The 20632-nt window shown below is 29.1% G+C and overlaps 1 long non-coding RNA gene across 1 annotated transcript in view; it reads right to left on the bottom strand.

Annotated features, from left to right (window-relative positions):
- LOC129984398 (uncharacterized) overlaps positions 1-20632 on the bottom strand; it is a 202191-nt gene that overhangs the window by 26856 nt on the left and 154703 nt on the right. The window contains exon 2 of the long non-coding RNA XR_008785485.1: positions 6237-6274. This is a non-coding gene — a long non-coding RNA (uncharacterized LOC129984398). The remainder of the gene's footprint in view (positions 1-6236; positions 6275-20632) is intronic.

The raw sequence follows: 20632 nt of genomic DNA, 5'->3' as shown, positions 1-20632 counted from the left end.
TCACTAATAAGCTTACTAAATAAGTATTCAAAAAAGATGCACTTTTGAATATTCTGAACAATACCTTGAAAACTCGAAATCTGGATGTAATATTTCGTTTCAAAATCCATTCTAATATTAGGTCAAATCTTCAAATATCAACTAAACAGATTTGATTTATTACTCGATCTTAAATTCACTGTTACGCATTCGACAATGACACCGAAGTAAAATGCCAAAGGAATAACTCCTATTTTTATAGCCAGTTATATCTTACGGTATACAGTGTCATAAAAAAGGGAATAAAGCAAAGTGCAGTCGACGTTTTATTTCTCAAAAATATATGGCAAAAGCTCTGTCTGCTTTATTTTAATGGGCCCCAATAGATGAAGGCTCTACGTTTCCAAATATAGACTGGCTTTAAATGCCGAATAATTTTCAAGATGTCTGCGATGACCTAGCATACTTTATTTTTTCCAGGTACAATAACGTATTTTTTTTTTTCGTGGAGGATTCAGGAGTCAGATATTATTCAAAATTCCTCGCATTTTATAACTATCATTTATTTATAAATATGTTCCCGATGAAGATTCTAGTAAAATTTGCTGATTTTATGCAATTTTTTTTACAGTAATTAATACCTTTGCGGCTTATGAATGCTCTTCATTTAATAATGTTTACTGTGTACATGAAGCAGAAAACAATACTTGTATTTTTTCTGCTGAATTTTAGATGAATGAATTTTGTTTTCATATGTACTACCGTGATTGAATTCATAAATAAAGCTATAAATAAATCAAAATACATTTAGAAATTTTTAATCAAATAAAATGCTTTTAAATAAAGTAAAACTGTATTGAAGTCTATATAACGGCTTTTTGCTGTGGTTCTACTGCGTCAGAGCCCGACCGGTTCAAACTGTATCAAACATTTGCTTAAAAAGGAGCATCTCTCTCTATATATAATACGCTAACATACATGGCACAGAAATAGATCGTATCACTTATTATCTAATGGCAAATGTGAACAAACTATCCAACAGATGTTTCAACTTCATTCACTGAACATTTTTTACAATTGCGCTTATTTCAAAGTTTCGTTTAACAAATTAATGAGGTTGTAAAATGTTAGGAATACTCGAAAAAAACGAGTTTGCTGATAAAAGTGCTGTTAGTCAGTGCATAAAAATGCAAATCAATCAAGATTCTATCAAACAGAAAATTCAATCCAAAGCGAAATTATTTTTAACCGTTGCCAAGCAAATAATTGCGAGAACTATCGTTAAAGTCTGAAATCTACTATTGTACACAATGCGATCAGTTATTTCATGAAATAACTGATAATACAGTTATTTTATAAAATACCTAAGAATTCTATGAAATTACTGAATTACACACTTTAACAGTAACATATGCACTTTCTGGCAAGACTTAAAATTAATGCACGGTTTCGCATCAAGCACTTAAAAATCGAGCCAATCGTCCAAAAACTCGCCGAAAGTTCATCATTTAATGGTTACTATAATGATAACAAATAGTTTTTAGGGTTGTAATAAAAAATTGTCGCGATTGTATTTGATGAAAAATTGCCCCAAATAATCCAATTCTGGCGACAGTACATTTATCTTAAATCTAGCTCACATTTTAAATTGCCAGAGTAGTAATTTGTTGTAAATTGATTCAATTTTATTCATATGTTTCGTTAAATAATACGCTGAAATTTTAATTATGTATTCTGTATTAAAAAGTTAAACAGCCAGAAAAGTCAATATTTTGCGTGAACAGTATTTGATCACCAAAGGCAGCTAATTTAAAAGTATAACTAATGCAATGTCATAAAAAAAATATTATATATATATATATATATATATATATATATATATATATATATATATACATATATTTACACACACACACACAATAAAAGAAGTAGCTGTAATATGATACACAATTTCTCATTTTCTGTTTCTATGAAACTCGGTTCTTTTATTTAAAATAAAATCCATCTGTTTGGATTGCAATTGCTCCTGATATTTAGATCTTTTAATCCCATATTATAAGATGTCATCAGCAAGAGAAAACATTTTCAATTCACTGAATATATGCAGATAAATATAGTGAATTGGAGTTAGATTTTCTGTATATGAGTCGGAGAATCTCGAGATCCGATTCCATTAAACAACAAGCATTCAGCAACAAATGTGAAACTCTTATCCGTCAAATTTTCCAATGCGTATCGAATTCACTGAAGCTAATGTATTGGGGAAGTGTGGAGAACAAGCCTTCTCGGGAGTCAGAGTCACGACGATAGCAAATCCGAAGTTCGTCCGGCAGTCTTTTATCTATGATCGAAAAAATTACGATCATTTAATATTCACGAAATCTATCGAGGGTTGTTGCTCATATGACAGTGATGGTATAAAGATGTCTTTCAGCTCAGATGTCGCGATTGTCTTTTCATGAAAATCATTCTAACTAACATTCTTTACCCGAACCTCTCTCAAATAATTTTAAAACAAAAATATAATCAGAAAAATTTATCTAAAATCGGAGAAACCTTGATATTTTTCGCAAGCAAATATTAAAAAAAATTGCTTGATTACTAAAATTGTGAACAATTATCATTTTTTTTTTTATTTCAAGGTACAAATACTTAAAATGTACTAGCAGGGTATTTATAGGTTTAAACTATAAGTTTATGCAATTGCAACATTATAAATATTTAACACTTATTTCCTTCGCGAAAAGATCATACACAGAATTCGTAATAATGATAGCTCTATGGAATATTTAACTACGGTAAATAATCAAACATTTATAAGAGAAAAAAAAGTTTGTCGTCCATGCAAGCATACTTATAATTTTTTCTTGTAGTAAAAATGAGATGAAGTAATTATCCTCGGGAAAAATGAATTTAATCCCTATTTGATATTTTTAATTTCATTTATCAGAAAAGAAATATCAAGTTTCCTTAAAAATTCCCACTCTAAGATTTCGTTGAATATCATCATATTATATATTATTTAATTGGAAAAAGAAAATATTTTGTGTATACAATTATTTGTAGGTGCGTGTATGAGAACGATAATTTAAAAACTATATGACCTGCCGTCACTAAAATTTAGCCTATCATTAATGCTCCAAAACTGCTGATGAAAATCGAATTTTAAGCAAATTCTACCATAATTTTAGACTGCTTAATTCACTAGTTTGACCAGGTAAAATCTTGTAAGTCGAAACAGATGAAACGACAAAAATTGTCTGAATTCCTTTGTGACAGTGAAAGTATAGATAGTAATACTAATAATAGTTATGAAAATAAATTTAAAAAAACAGTAGAAATGATAAGGAACTATCATGAAAATTAAATCAGAAATGGTTAGCATTTAAGGGATGATTTTCTCATTTTAATATGATGAGAAAATCGGTTCTACCAGATAACTCAATTCTGTTGTGACTTATGGCACTTTTCAAGTCCACTGACAGTTATCTGTCAGCGATTTAAGCCGAGTCAGAGTCTCTTGTTTTTTCAGTAGTGTCAACCAGGGCCAAGAGCACGACTAAACTATTTCATGCGTCACATTCGCTTGCACAACCCCTTTTTACAGACGGGCACATTCACACACCTCACAGATAGAAAACCGAAGAACAACCATGCCGGAACCAGGACTTGAATCCGGGACACCCAGATCACGGGGAAGACGCGCTACCCCTATGCCAAAACGCCGGAACTCAATGCTCTTGAACGCTTTTATTTCATCCAATTTGGACCATTTGGTTCTATAGCAACTAAATCCAAGACCAATCGACTTTGGTCGCACATTATAATCGAAACTTTCACGCCAATACAATTAAAAGTTTATCAAGAGTTTACTGGATGTTTTAATAAAGTATTTTAAAGTAAGAACAATAGAAAAAAATTATTAGTAAAGAAACTATATGACATTTTTCAATCTCTATTGATTGTTCGGAATTCTACGGAGTTCCACTTTTTATAAGATTCTATGGGGAAATGAGTAGAATTTATTTAACTAAATAAATGTTCAGCTATTTCTACTTTCTCGTATACGAAGTATAGAAAAAGTATTGTAATCTTCAAAAAATAAGAATTCGGTATTTTGACGCATCTCCACGTTTTAGACCTCCCTGAGTGCGAAAAACACATGTTTGGAAAATGTCCGTCTGTCTGTGACAAAGTTAAATCAAAAGCTCTTTGAGCTAGATGGATAAAATTTGGTATACCGTCTTTACACCAAATTTGTAGATTTATATCACATTTTGAGCAAAATCCGTCCCGAGGAAGTTTGTCTGTCCGGCTGCCCAAATATAATTAACACGATAACTAGAAAAGGAAGGGATTAAATAGACGAAATTCAATTGAACATCTATAGTGTAGACACTTATCAGATGCTGAACCCAACCCGACAAGGGGTTAAACGTATATCGGTCTGTACTTTCAGAAGCGTGTAAATGCTAAAAGTGCAGTGACAAATATATCAAATTTGTCATGAGATTTTATAACTAAAAGTATATTTCTGTGCGAAATTTTTGTTTTATCGGTTGGAAAAGATCCGTTTAAAACCTGAATTCGGTTTTTGGATACTTTTTACTGAATAAAGAGATTAATCGCCAAAAACTCTCCAATACTCACTCGACAGATTCAGTAAAAATACTAAAATCACACCAATATCATGCAAGGTGATGTTTAGGGTAACACATTTATTAGAGAGTATGCAAGAAAGTTCTCCAAAGACAACTCCCGCTGGTTTTTACTTCCTTTAAATAGTTTGCCGAAATTTTCGTTTTGCTTATATAAATTGTGATTAAAAATATATAGGTGTTTAAAATCGAAGTGAAAGAAACATTTAAGGAAAGAAAAACACAGTGTAAAGCAATGATTAAGCAATTATTGATTGTTACTTATCTTTTTATGACTTTTCACGTTTTACGACCTCAAATCATCGTCTTATAGATCTTCATCCAAAAACCTTTTTATGGCACTGTTTCAACTATGTTTAGAATACTATTTGATCAGATCTCTGTGTGTTTAGAATGAATAATTCATACACAATGTCTGTTTCAAGAACACATCAGATTTGCTGCATAAAAAAATGTCAAAAGAATCCAAAGGTGATTTTGCGTCTGATGTACATTTTCTGTAGTATTTCCAGAAAATCAGCATTTAAGATCGATCCTTCCCTTTCAGTTTTTATCTAACTCTTTCTATTAGTATCGAAATACCTTTTTGTATTGTGTACATGAGTCTTTATGTATTAGTATCTGGAAAATAAAAACTGTTTTTGGTATGAATAAAAACCTTCATTTGACACCGTCTAAAATGTGCTGATATGATGAATTTTGTAATTAGAAAATGTAACTTTTTTATGATTTTTTAGGAAAATATACTTACTCTAATGAACAATCTCTGAATTACCTTTCAAAAAAAGTTGTTCAAAACAGTGAAAAAATGACCCTTTAATTTTTGAATTACTGTCTTAAGATTAGCTCGATATTTTCTTTTCATATTTACAGAATATAATATTTTTTTTATTTTATTTCAATTTTTATTTTTTCAATTATTTTTTTATTTTTGTTCCGATTTAAGTTTTTTGTAAATCTAAAGAGCTAAAAGATAAGAAAAACATATAATCAGAATTTTAAACTTAAAGTTGAGATTTTTCTTTAAAAATTAATATTATTCCGTATATATTTTCGGTTGAAAACACAAGAAATTTCCATGAAGATAGTGTATTTTAAAATATGCATTACTTTTAACTCTTAGTACAGTCTAAAATTAAAAAAAAATATCTTCAACATTCACAACGATAGCTTTTTATTAGAACAGAAAATTAATTATACTCTCTTTAAATTTTTCATCTACTCGGAATTGAAATTTTCATGTCATGCTTCTAACCGGTATTTAATTTTAAATCTACTCTGAACAGGAGCTTTTGATTTCAGTTCAGCCAATCAATGAGTTTAATTTGTTTCTTTTCCAGACGAATTTTTGTATCAATTGTCAAAAAATAAAAACATATATAAAAGATTTTGTAAAGGGAAAAAAGAAGTAGATATATCAATTTTCCAATCTTTTTTTACTAAGATACCTACCTACAAGCTATTTAAAATACCTTAAAATGTTTTCAGCAACTACTGCATCTGCACATATTTATAATATAGTTAATTAATATAACGTTTGATATGAATAATAAAAAATAACTAAATCATAAAAAAAGATTAGAAAAAAAAAATTCTTACCTCAGACCTCTATCAACTCAGTTTGTAGCCATAGAAACCTGTAAGCAAAAAAGAGATAATTAGTTCAATAGCCGCATTTTTAAAACATGTACACATGATTTCTGTTTGAAATAAATTCGTATAATGTCACAAAGACAATGTGATTAATTCTCATACAGATTCATATTATGTATTAGTTTTTAAAATTTAGAAAAGGGGGTGCAAAGTACTTATTTGCTTATATACGAATACTGAAGTTAATAGCTTTAAAGAAAGCTATGGTTTTTTTTAATAATAATATCCAAACACGTTTAAACAAATAAGTAAAAATATTTGTACTTAATTTTGAATTAAATATGGTTAATTTGTGCATGTGCGTGTGTGTGTGTGTGTGTGTGCGTGTGATACGTGATAACATAGCTTATGCGATAATTTCTAAATAAAATAATTCTAAAAATAATTTCCTAATCATTCCGGCCCCGTCTTCAGTGTAACTTTAACTTCTAAATTGCACGAGCATACAGACTTCCTCTTTCCCACTTTGCCAATGCCAACAAATTCTTTTCTAAAACTATATAAGCTCAAAATATTTTCTCACGCTTTCTCTTTCCTGCTTACTACCCTCCTACTCTTTTCGTTTCATTGTTCTATTCATGGCTTGGTTCGAAGAAATCTTGACAAAAGTTGAAAACTGGATTATTTCGCTGAAGAATAAAAATCTTTCAAGATTTCTAGCCTGAAAAAAACCGGCTGAAAGTGGTAATAAACTATTAGGCACGATAAGTAATAAACTACTTAAAAATAAGCTATTACACCACGACTAGAGTGAGCACTCAATGCTAGATAAGAGAATGCGCACATTTTAAAATAATTAATAGTAAGAAGTTAGATTGGGCACTGAGAGTTAAAACTGTTGAGTATTAAAAATAAAACGAAAGAAATTACATTGTAACAGAGATTAGGGAAGTAAGAATTCATATCAAAAATTTGCTTTAAATTTAATTTTGATATAGTTTTAATAATAGCATATCAATTCGATAAAATAGTAGCTTGTGGATGCCATCACTCTTTTGTGTACGGTAGCAAGTCTTTCACATTCTTGCATGATTTTTTTTTTGAAAAATTATGTTTAAATATTTTCTAAGTTAATAATTTCAAACCATTTAATAAAATCACGCAGCAAATATAAGAAATTACAAATATCTTTATCAACTTTTGCTTAAAAAGAACAACGGTTACATTATATCTCGTAAATACATTTTTTATCATTAATAAACGAAATTTAACAGAATTAGAGGATTAAATTAAGAAGACCAGAGTAAAAATCACTTAAAAATATTCGAATCATAAAAATAGATACACAGGAAGTTATAAAACATAATTTCAGCAATAAACAATCTGAGAATATATTTGAAGGCTAGCAGCTCTGACGCAAGTTTTTTTTTCTGCTTTTCTTTACTAACTTATTTAGCATGAAGTTTCACTAATTACCAGGAGCAATATTGTGAGGTTTTCCTTGATAAATAGTTAAAAATTTTCCTCAGATAGGCCGTGTTCCGACAGCTAGTCGATATTACAATACAGGAAATCGAAACAATTTTCTTCAATGTTTTTTGATTGTTTGTTTGAGATCTAAATAAGATAAAAAAATATTTAACCTCTTTTAGCGTCATGGTATTGAGAAAGAGTATCAGAAGGATATAGTATTTAATATATAGCTCCTCGTCTGTCAACGGAAAAATGACATACGTAATAGCCCTTTACAACCCAATATATTGGGGAGGGGGGGAGAGAAGAATTGCTATACGCTTACTACACTCCTTTCTGACATGTTTGTCGAGCACAAGGCAAAAATGCTTGTTATCATAGTTTAATAACAATATTAAACTAATGGATTATTGGAACTGGATCCCACCTTTCCATCTTGAATTTTGGGAACATTCAAAAATTAATTGTTTCCTATGTAAAAAATATTAAACCGGATTAAAACTTCAATGTTTTGTTTTAGAGTACAGAAAAAAGGAAAATTTAAACCTTGAATATCAATTCTTAATTTTTTCAGGAAAGTCAATTCGTATACGAGGCAAATTCTCTAATTTTATTTTGTTGTTATGGTTGTTTTAATAACAGCGTGTTGGATAAGTAGAATAGTTACGTGTATCATGTGACTTCGATATCATGTGAATTAACTTAGTTAATTGGAAGCAGTTACAGTCTTATTACAATCCTTAAACAGAGTATATTTAGAAAGTTTATATCTCGTTTAATGAAAGATATATGTTTAGTCTAGAACAAATGAAATAAACAGTATTTCTTAATTTTTGCAGATACTGCATTTTTTCGCATTTTTTAAATCTTTTTTAAAACCGTGAAATATTAGATAATCTAGAGCAGGAGATATTTTAAAGGAGTTTAAAATATCTTCTGTTACATTTTAAAAATTCTCTGCGTATTCAAAGGAAGATAAATGATTTTTTTTGTGGTGAAATTTAAAACAGATATTTAATTGCTTATTAGCAATTTATTTGCGGATGTTTTCAAAAATTTCTGAAGTTTGATTCATTTGATAATATTGATTATTATCATTAACAGATAGAATATAAGAAAAAATATTCAGCTTTGAATAATATTTTTTTTTCAATTTTCCATCTCAGATTTCATTGATAAAAATATTTACTTCCTATGAATGTCTAATCAGTTCTTCTCACTTCTATTGAAATGTTTATTTTAAAATGTTCATTCAGCAATTATCTTTTCATTCAACACATTAGATGCCATCAAAAATTTAACATGTGCATTTAATTCACGTTGCTCTTTATTCATTTACTCCCATTGAATATTTATAATAAAGTGTGGGGGTATTTGGACAGAAAAGCTTCTAAATTGCGCTTGAAAAATTCTTTTCCCTCATTTAAAACATTAGAGAGTAAATTATTAAGCATCGCATTAAGTATCTTACAAACAGTTCTCTTTATGGAAATTTCAATTATTATTTCTCTTTTACATATTTTCATTTGCCATATCGCTTTATAAAAGAAAATTATATATTTCTGGATGGTTCATCTTTCAATTGAATGATTTGCTTCCGTTTCAAACCATTTTGATAATAAAATATAGGAATGTTTGCTTTATTTAAATACAATTGTTTACATGTTTCAAGTAACCTTATTAAAAACTCAAACGAGTACGAACTTAGTGTCATAATAACTCAACTATTACTTTGTTTCTTTTTTTTCCTTGATAATCTTTTAAATTATACACATTTTATCTTTAATACACGTTTATTTATTTTGGTTTAGCAGATATTTTTTGTTCATAGTTTTATTTATATAGCAATTATCTCAATAATCTTGTAGATGCCAAGACTACCAGAATAAAAAAAAGCGTTGGATAAATAAAAATTCCTTTAAGAAAAGCATTTTAATATAAAATTTATGTTTATTACACATTACAAAATGTACCAAACTATATGAAAAATTGTACTGTGTATAAAATGTATTACAATAGATTATTTATTACTACATCACTTTAAATTCATGAAACTAATATCTAATGATATCCCCTCCCCCGTAAACGTTATGCTCTCTCATTTCTGGAAATACGATTATAAAGGTGTAGGATTGGTGCAGTGTTGGATTACTGAAAGACTTCCGTATTTCCATGTTTAAAAATTGGAATAGTAAGCAAAAAGGGACGTTTACAAATGAAATGAAATTAGTATTTTATATAATTATTTAAGCTGACAGAACATAGAGACCTATAACTGATCACATCACCAGTGAACGATGTAAAACGTGATTCTGTGCTTAAAAGAAAAAGTTCATTGAAGTAATTTAATTTTTATTTAAAATGCAGATTTTTTTTTACATTTAAAATTGATTACATTTGATTAGAACTTAGTCTCTTCAAATGCTGCATTTACAATCTAAACTCATTAAGATCATACTAACACAAATAAAATTTAGTGTTCCCATATACTTGCGTATATATGTTTCTCATCTTCTTTTAAATAACTTATTCAAATTCAAGCAAATTTTTCTCACTTATTAGTTAAGAGAAAAAAAAGAATGCTGTAAACTTTTCAAAAAGCAACAGTTAAATTTTCAGTTAATTAGAAATTAATCTGAAATTTGCCTTTTTGCCAGATTATTTTGGAGCGATTAATGCTACAAGATATATTTTTACATCATCTTAAAATTCAAAATTTTATCTTTTCAATGATATGAATTTCATTTCAGTGCAATTCTTCCTGAATTTTTTTTTAATTAAGGAATAATTTATCAGATGCAGGTATTTTTGAAATAAATAAATTTATAGATGCAAGTTTATCTATAAATTTTTTACTTTGCTTTTATTTTCTGATATTTCTGTTTTATGTATTAATTTTTTTTCACATTTTTTCTGGCAATATTTTTATTGGTTTGAAAAGAGTTCTAAAATTCATATACTAGAAACAAAATTACAGACGATAGAAAGATTTTATGTACTGTAATATTTTATATTTTTTATATAAAACATTTGCATTAAAAATAAGCTTTTTAAAACCATGTTTGTAGACATGCTGGGATTTTGTCGAATGCTAATATTAAATAATTCATTATGTAATTAAAAGTATATATGCGATAAAAAAATTAAAACTTTGCTCGCAAATACTGAAGTATAAGTAATAAACAGTAAATTTTTCATTACTAAAAAAAAATCATCCTCAATAATGCTTGGGTATTAGAGCTGGTATTCAATATTATTGAACTGCAGAAAATAGCATATCCGATATCTCTCCCCGTACAATCCCACTTGTGCCATCATAATTCTTATTCATATCATTATTGTCCAGAAACTCCCATGACTGTGGGTCGAATTGGTTGGCTGGCAACCATACGTGCATGCGAAACCCACAATCAATTTCTAGAGAGAATCCTACGTATTGAATGAACTGACAGTTATTCCAAAGGCAGTAAATTTTCTCTCTGACGTTTGGATGTGTCACGAGTATCGGAAATAATTAGACCATGGAATGCTTTTCGAAAAAAAGGGGGCTGTTTTCCTACGGTTCCAGAGGCTGTTCACTTCCTAGTGCGCGGCCACGAGCTCACAGACTGTGACACATAAGTTAATTCTGCCACCATGGGACTTGACAGACCTTTTTCTGATTGGACTGCAATAAATCTATGGTCAGAGGATCCCAGACGAGAGTTGTTTCCTTCTTCTTTCTGTTTGGTTATTGATGTTTGGAAATGAGGAATGAGTGCCACACTTTTTTGTTCGAATACCTGTTGTTGTATCGGTCTGTATTTCGTGCTATTTTTTTGTGTGCCAAAGTTCGTACTCTTTTCTCGCATTGCTGAATAGTTCAGTTATCAAATAAGAATCGATTTGATGATTAAAACGTTTTGTTTTCTCGAATTTATTAATTTGTAAAACATTATCGCTTGGAATAAACAAATGGTAGGATTTAAAAAAATCAATTGGTATAAAAAAATGTGCAGTGGTTAAACTGAAAAATAAAATGAACAAGAAAAGAAATGTCAAGCAAATAATGCTCTGATTTATATCCCTCACAAAAGGCATAAATTAGGAGTAATTGAGAAAATAAGAAGAAACATTTTATATGATTTCATTCGCATGGTTATTTTTGGTTGAATTAAGATATCAAATATATATTCTAAACCATATGCGATTTATAAGACTCAATTACTAAATGTACTTTGAAAGTTGAGATGTCAAATATTTATGACACCATTTAAGAAATCTGTAAGGAGTTTCATTTTCAAGTTGCCAATATCAATCGGTTAAGGATAATTGCTTTGGAAGTTGTCAGGATTTAATATGCTTGAAACTTTTTATAAAAAATTCAAACCCTAATAATTTCTGTAAATTATTGTTTGACTAGTTAGCTAGTTAAACTGAGAAGAGTATCACAAGAGAGTTATCCCCATCTCTAAAACATACGGAGTACCTACATGATCTCGTCGTGCTACCAGGAAAGGTAGGAATTGAGTCCCAATAGTCATCACCGACCGTGGTACAACCCTTCCCGCAGGAGACACAATCTGTCTAAGGAGTGGAGGTAGCTCGACCCCATAGCCTAAATTTCCCCATAAAGTAAGCAGAGAGCGATCTAAATTTTTCATTTCTATGCATTAGATGCCCTCTGGTGGAATAACAGTGAGCATTATGATATTCAGAACCGAAGTAAACTTCGTAAAACAAGACAGTTATACTACGCTTATGCACTATTAAAAAATATCTTCACAACCAATGAAATCATAAGTAATAAAACATGTGAAGTTTTTGCATTGGGCTGTCTGAATATCACACAAAATATATAAGTAATGTCACAAAGTAGTAGCAAATGATTTAATGCCAACAAAATTCTTGCATAGATATGGGCAAAATCTAATGGTGACATTTCGGATTCAAAAAAAAATAATATGGCATTTTAGTTATTACTCTAAAAAAGATATCAAAGCGAAAGAAGTTGTCTTATTGCTGTTATAAAAAGACGTCACTGTGACATTATAAAAAGCTGCGTCTTGAATGTGTTAGAAAGATTTATGTTGTGATCATGATGTGGCCTTTTTATCCCTAGCGATGAACGTGTGGCAATATCTTTTGTTCGAATCAGTTGACATGAACAAAAAGATATCATTAGCTAAGAGCTCACTTAAGAAACGAGCTGTATTTGAAAAGAACTTTTTAAGAAGTCCTATGTAATTTGCATTAATTATAATTCTTGCATTAAATTAAAGTATTAATTTTATTCATTTCATCAACGCTACTAAATAAGCAAGATTTAATAGTTTTTAGATCTGTACCGTTTCCAAATAACATGGTTCTTGATTTTAAAATGTATTCTAAATTATATATTTATTCTCTTCTTTGGTTTATCATAACGATTATAACTGTTTTAAAAAGGAATTTAATAAAAGAAAAATATATAATATATGTTTTTTGGACAATTTAAAAAAAATGTTGAAAGAAATAAAACCAAGTTTCGTCGAAATAAGAAAAGTGAACACGAGAATGAAAGAAATAAGAACAGTATCATTTTGAATTTTTTTCTTTTTATTTGGAGTAAACTGATAGCTTAAAAGGGACCGTTAAATATTGTTCTTACCAATTATAAGTCCTTTTGCCAAGCGTACTAAGCAACTTAAGGCACAGATTCGAGCTGTTTTGAGTTGCAACGATTTTTTTTCGATTTCATTTGAGATTTTATAGAAAGATAAAGATCATCTGTATCAAATTAGTATTAATGTATGTGATGAACCAATGACTTTATCTTGATATATACAAGACCTTCAAAATCTCAAAAAAAGATAACATTTTAATAAATGTTATTAAAAAAAGGGATATTTTAAAAATAAATGCAGGTGACAATTGCTTCTGTAAAATGCAGAGGGCAAATTGTAATTAGGCTTCCATAAATGCATGTTAAAAATTACAAATTAATGTCGTTATTACTGGAAAATTGATAAGATTTTTCCTCTCTGTTTTACCGTTTTTTTTATATATATATATATTCTCTATTTAGCTTGGAGCAAAAGTGTTCTTCAATAATCTTTTGGGTTTAGTCACATTTTTTAAAATTATTTGTCAGATTTCTAAATAAATTCTCGAAATATAATATAATTAAATCTTAAAGCAAAATGATAAAAATTGAGAACCATTTAAGAATTTTGCAAAAATAATTTCAAAGTATTTTTTCAATACATTTGAACGATACAACTACGAAAATATCTGGATTGAGCAACTCTTTGAAATTCGAATCTTCTTATTTATAGTTAGGAATGGGAAATTTACATTATTTCCTTATTTTTGCAATATTATAAACCACATTCTGTTTAGCAGTTTTAAAATAATAATTAATAAATGAGTTCAATGAATATATAAGCTTGTTTTAAAAAAAATGAGAACTCTATTTCTTTTCTGTTGCACAGCAGTTATAATTGGAAAGCTAAAGAACCAGTGCTGTCATCTTTTTATTTTGAGGTATAATGAAATCATCGCTTAACTGTACAATCCAATTTGGCGGGAGATGGGATTTTAGCATTGCATACGAAAAGCACTTGGTAATAAATATTTGAATTTATTTCCATACTTTTCATATAAATAAAAATTAAAAATATTTTGAGATTTTATACAAAATGAAATAAAATATCTCCCAAATATAAAGTGTGAAACAGTTATATTCAAAATTCCCTGGGTCATAGTCAATTAAAGTTCACAAAAGTGGCATTCCCTCCTTTTTTTAATGAAGTCATAGGATATGAATTTCACTGTCCAAACATACCAAAATATACCAACTAGGGATTGCAATACCGGTATACCGGGATACCGAATACCGGTATTTCGAGCCATTTGTACAATTTCGTGATACCGGTATTCACAAGTTTAAATACCGGTTTTTCGGTATTTACTAGAAATTTTTAAAATTGTCTCCACTATATGTTCATAGTAAAATAGTATAATAGTATCATAGTAATCGCGAAACATAGTAAAATAGTATACGTTTTTGTTTTTATGTCTCAGTAACGGGCGAAATTAATTAGCTAATTAATGGCTTAATTAATTGCTTAAATCTAAATTAGGGAATCATGGATTATCCCTGAAAGAAAATATTGTAACCATAACGACTGATGGGGCAACAATTATGAAAAAAGTTTAGGAGTAATAGATGTATTATACCAAAAAAATAAAGAACCGAAGAATCCAAATACTGGGGATATAGAAATTTTGGATTCCAACTTTCAAAAAAAAAAAAAAGAGTGAGAGTGATATTGACAATGAAGATCATGACATTGTAATTCTTGAAAAAGATATTGCTAATGAGGATGAAATGTTAATCTATCAAGAATTGCTTCCTATAATTTATAAAGTTCGAAAAATTGTTAAGATATTTAAACATTTCCCTATAACAAGGATATATTACTAAAATATATACTAACTGAAAATAAAACAGAATATATGTTAATATTAGATTCTAAAACACGTTGGAACAATTTACTCCTAATGATGGAACGATTTTTGAAACTGAGAAATCCAATCCAAAAGCAATAATCGATTTAAACCTGTAAATTAATTTTTCAGACAGTGTATTCGACTTAATATCCAGAACTATATCAGCTCTACTTCCAATAAAACTGACTATTGAGGCATTATGTCTGAGAGATTCTAATTTATTAACAGCTAATGCAACAATAAATTTCATGTTGCAGTCATTGAAAGAACAGTACACATCACTATCTGAAGAATTATATATTACATTGAAAAATCGCACAGAAGATAGGCATACCGAAATAGAAAATGTCTTATGGTATTTACATAATTATAATGATTTTAAAAATGGAAAAGAAGAAAAGAATCGATTTATTTTATCTGAAGATGAGGGATTTAGAGGTAAATACTTGCAAAAAGTATATTGCGCATTGCTAACAGTACCACCAACTAGCGTAGATGCCGAAAGAGCGTTTTCGACAGCTGGTAATTTTTACACAAAATTACTTTTCAGGCTGAATGGCAGTACAATTGATGCATTATGTTTTTTAAGATCACATTTCAAAAATTTGTAATAGAATCACAAACTGAATAGTGATATTTACACTTTTTTTGTGATTTAAAGATATTTCTTTACTTTTTTCTAATTATATACTGTTATAATTTATAAGTTATAAATTATTTTTTGTGACATTTACACTCTATAATAAAACTGGCAAATAAAACAAAGAAACACCTGTGTTTTCTTTCTTTTTCTAAAATTTCTAATACCGGTATTAAAACCGGTATCCCGGTATTAAGATTTAAAAAATACCGAATACCGGTATTGAAATTTTGGTACGGTATTGCAATCCCTAATACCAACCTTTCATTTTAAAATTTGTCCACTTTATAAACCAGTGAATTTCTATATAAACCAAAACGTGTCTGTCTTTTTCCTAATGTAGACTGTGTCTTTCCAAATAGCTTAATCCAAAGTATCTTTTATTTAGACAATATTGACGAAATCCAAACACAAAATCCTATAATTACATGCATGGTCGGGCACTGAGAGAGTTTGACAATTTTTCTATCACCTTGACATCCGATTAAGCCAAGAGTGATGCGCACATCCGCTGCCTGTATTAAAGTAACCGAAAAACATTTATCTTATTTTGTCAGTGGATGTTCGAAGCAGAGGATTAATACACTGTATGATATTATCTGCAGATTCATCATCCTTGCAATCATTCAGACGATGAGCAGGCAAAAACCTACTGAATAGAAGCTGAGCAATCCTAACGGCGTTTTTGACGTTGGGTACTCTTTTTTATTGGCCACGGGAAATACATAGGACAAAATGGGCAAGGGCATATCATGTTCTTTTTCATGTGGTTTAAAAATCAGACCATCCTCGCATAGGATCTGATTCAAATTAGAAATACGAGAAGATTTCTAGATGGATATTGAGTATGCAAGGACTGTCAAGGAAGTTAAATAAATCAACAGAAGGTTTTTCCCCAACTTCATACATAATATAGTTTGTCTTATGTTTAATTTCTTAATAGTAGAGATAATCGAACATATATTTTGAATTTTTCTTCTAGATGGACAACATCCAAACCTGGCATTTTAAAATAAAAATAATTAGCTTCATGTTTTCCCCAATCCAATCCAATAATCCATTTAGTTTTGTGTTTAATTATCACGTTTGTATATGATAACTTGATAGGCAGATAATCAATTAGACGAACTCGTCAAAACTTTGAAGCAAAATTTTACTCATTTAGTTATTGCGTTTTTGTGTAATTGTTTTCATATATACACCGACAAGAAGGCAAACAGACTTCTTGCTGCAGAATTTCTTCTGAAATTTGAAACGCAATTACAATTTTAGATACTAAATTGGTTTTTCTAGTTCATTTCGTTTTAGAATAATGCTAGCAAAATACAGAAGGACATACAGCCATAAATGAGTAAATTGCTTTATTGGGTTTAAACAGTGAGATTGAAATCGCCAGTGCAATTTTTTTTTTCATGAATACATTGCTTTATTTTTGAGACGAAAAAGAACCATTAGTTTATGATGAATACAATAACATACAAATTTTATATGCAAATTTTGAATTAATATTGTGTGTGTGTCCATAAAAATAATTATTTTTACACTGGTTTAAAATTTTAAAAATTATCCTTTTAATGGTCTTTATTTATTTGTCACACAATACTTTCCTAAGTGGTGATAAATTATTATTATTATTATTATTATTATTATTATTTGCTTTCCAACATTTTCAATAATATTTTCTATTGTTGCAGTGAATTTGAAACCGTATATGTCTGTGTGTGTAATTTTTGTGTAAAAACGTAATTATTTTTTTTTTTTACATTACAGATTCTGATCGACGAACAAAAGAATAATGATATATATATATATATATATATATATATATATATATATATATATATATATATATATATAAATTTTTTTAATTATGTACCCAGTGCTCACGGTTTTGTTAATTTTTATTTTCTTCCTTTTTCTCACGATTTAACGTGCCATGGAATTCATTTAGAGATTCTCGTATCAGGAATTAAAAACTTACACTACAATCGTGTCGAACTATTGGCCATAAATCAGTATTTTTATTCGATATGGGATAGTTCCTTAAATTTAAAGCTGCGAGAGTTTCAAACTCGTGTCGCATTGTGCTTTCATTCATGCATTATGCGAACATTCGATTGCACTCTCACGACCCTCCCCTATTCCGTTTATATCGTTTGGCGTTACCATCAACGAGAAATAATTCTATAAAAGTGATCATAAAAATCCACCGCCGCCATTCAGAGCCCTAGCCTTAACGCACGGTGATTCTGCGAAATTTTGTAGATACTCGGTTGACAGTCAAGGGATAAATAAATAAAAAAAAAATAACTATTGAATGGATATTTTTTTTATTTGTTTATTGGTCGGCCGCAAGTGTGCAAATACGAATTCCACCTCTTTGAGAACAAGAGACACGCGAATATTGTTTTTTGGCTTCCAGAAACGAAGTTTATGACTTCGTATTTCCAGGTAAAAAAGGTGGAACGGTGCACTTGAATTATGCCTTCTCTTCCAGCGCCAGCCAATCATGTCACTTCCTGCTCTGTGATCTTCTAGCGACGCCTGGGTTGAAAAGTTTGAACTGCACAGAGTATGGAATTCTTCCTCTGTTGTAAATATCTCGAATTCCAAATTTTTAATCTTTTTTATTCAGGATTATTCTTTGTCCATGTTTTGTTTTTTACTCTAACTACTTATTTGCAAAACTCTTACTAACTTTCATTTTATTCATTCTTAACAATACAATTCATCTACATTCATAAAGTGAAATTATCTATTAAAATTATCTATTACCATTAAAAATATTATCTATTAAATTACTCTAGGAAAAACAAAAAATATTGTCTACCCCCTAAAGTATACATGAATAATAAAGTAAAAAAAAATAAAATAGAATAAATATTATTTATACTTCTTTACATATTATGTGTCGTCTACAAGAAACTAAATATCATTCTTTCCATCACTCCCAATTAAAAAAGATAGCTATTTCAAACATCAAACGATATTTCCGAAATTATTTCTTCTGCGGTAGCGACGCGCCGAGTACCAGCTTGTCAATAAATGAATTTTTATGCATTAAAAATTATTCTTCTCTGCATAAAATAGATTATTTTAACATTCATGTTGTCATTTCATTGATAGTAAATAATAAAGAGATTTTTAATCAATTTCTTTTCCTGCTTTAAAGTTACCAATAAAAAATATCTTATATACCAAAATGACTAAATATATGTCTAAATATACCAAAATAAAAATTACATGAAATAAAAATAAAAATAATTAAATAATTCTTTGAGAAGTTTCGAGATTTAAAAATAATTAAATTTAAGTTAGTAATTTTTTTTATTAATAAGAGACTTGAAAATTGTTTTATCCCAAGGAATACAAACTATATCAGCTGGTAAAAAATGGCAATAAAATTATGAAAAAATAATGAATGCATTTCATTCTTAACATTTACTTTACAACTAGAAATTTTTTGAAGCAATTGTATACATATAGCTATACTTAAAACTAATAGATAATTTCTTACATTTAATTAAAGTAACCATGGCTTTCTCGAAAAATGTAGCAATAAATCAGCAGCATAATTTTAAGAGATGGCCATTATTTTTATTTTTAAAATTTTTTTATAAAATGAAGTAAGGTATGAGATGCATAGTAAAAATTTAAAAAATTATTTTTCTAAATTAATTTTAAATTAACTAATTTAAGTAGTCTAAAAATGTGGTAATTTAAATGAAAAATATCTCATTATCATGTTTTTACTGAACAAATGCTTTAAATCAAAACTAGACTTATGAACAGCGTCTTTTCTAATATATATTCAACTTTTTGAAAATGATGTATTATAGATCTCATAATCAGTTAATATGTTTAATTCCTTTGAAAAATAAGAATTAAGTATGCTTATCCGAAAAACAAAGGGAAAAAAAAACTTCCCTTATATTAAATTTTTCAATCTTTTATCAAAAGCTAGTTTCTAAAATGATATTTCTTATGAAACCCACATATGGTAAAAGAAATGTTCAAAATAAGATTTTTGATACTTTGATATTTATTTTCAAAAAGCAGGATTTAATGAACTCTTGGTCTTGACCAACTTCACGTCGACCTGCCTATCCGAAAGGGTGCAAAACTTTGAAGATCATCAGGTAAAGAATATATAATAAAAAGATTTATATGCAATGAACCAGTCTTAGAAATGAATTGAACTAAGGCAAAATTAAATTCCATGCGAAATCTGAACACCCACAACATCTTTAGAAAGCTTGCAGAAAGAAAAAAGAAAAAAGCAGGCTCGATAACGAACCATTTTTGAACTAAACCACAAACCTTACAACTCTTAACATCCAAACATGGCACCTCCACCTGTAATCTGGTATTTACATGAACTTTCCATCCACCCCTCTCCGGTAACGGCACCTTAAAGTTTCTTCCAATTAATGATGACTTATTCCACTCGCTCATCCATACTAATCGCTGCAGTCAAAAGCTTTTTCTGTTTGCAAAAGCATTAAGCGAATTTGTCAGTTCATGTAAAACACTGCTAAGATGGCGGACCACCCGCGAACAATGGCCCGAAATTTATGAGATCCCAACTGCCTGATGAGACAGAAAGGAGAAGAAAAAATAATGACCAACTTCCAGAACACCCACTGTGGGCAATGGCTGCTTTATTATTTTTCTCTCTTTCTTATAAGTTTTTTATTTGATCTTTTTCAGTGTAAATGTACCTTCTTCTTTTTTTATTTTTTTTATTCTGGTGGCGTTGTGTCATAAACTATTTCGAGTAAGGGAGAGTTTCATATTCGTGGGAGTGCCCCTTCCC

This window comes from Argiope bruennichi, chromosome 9 (assembly GCF_947563725.1).
Source record: "Argiope bruennichi chromosome 9, qqArgBrue1.1, whole genome shotgun sequence".
Lineage (NCBI taxonomy): Eukaryota > Metazoa > Arthropoda > Arachnida > Araneae > Araneidae > Argiope > Argiope bruennichi.
The sequence above is the reverse complement of the archived record's forward strand: the minus strand, read 5'-3'. Positions and strand labels throughout refer to the sequence as shown.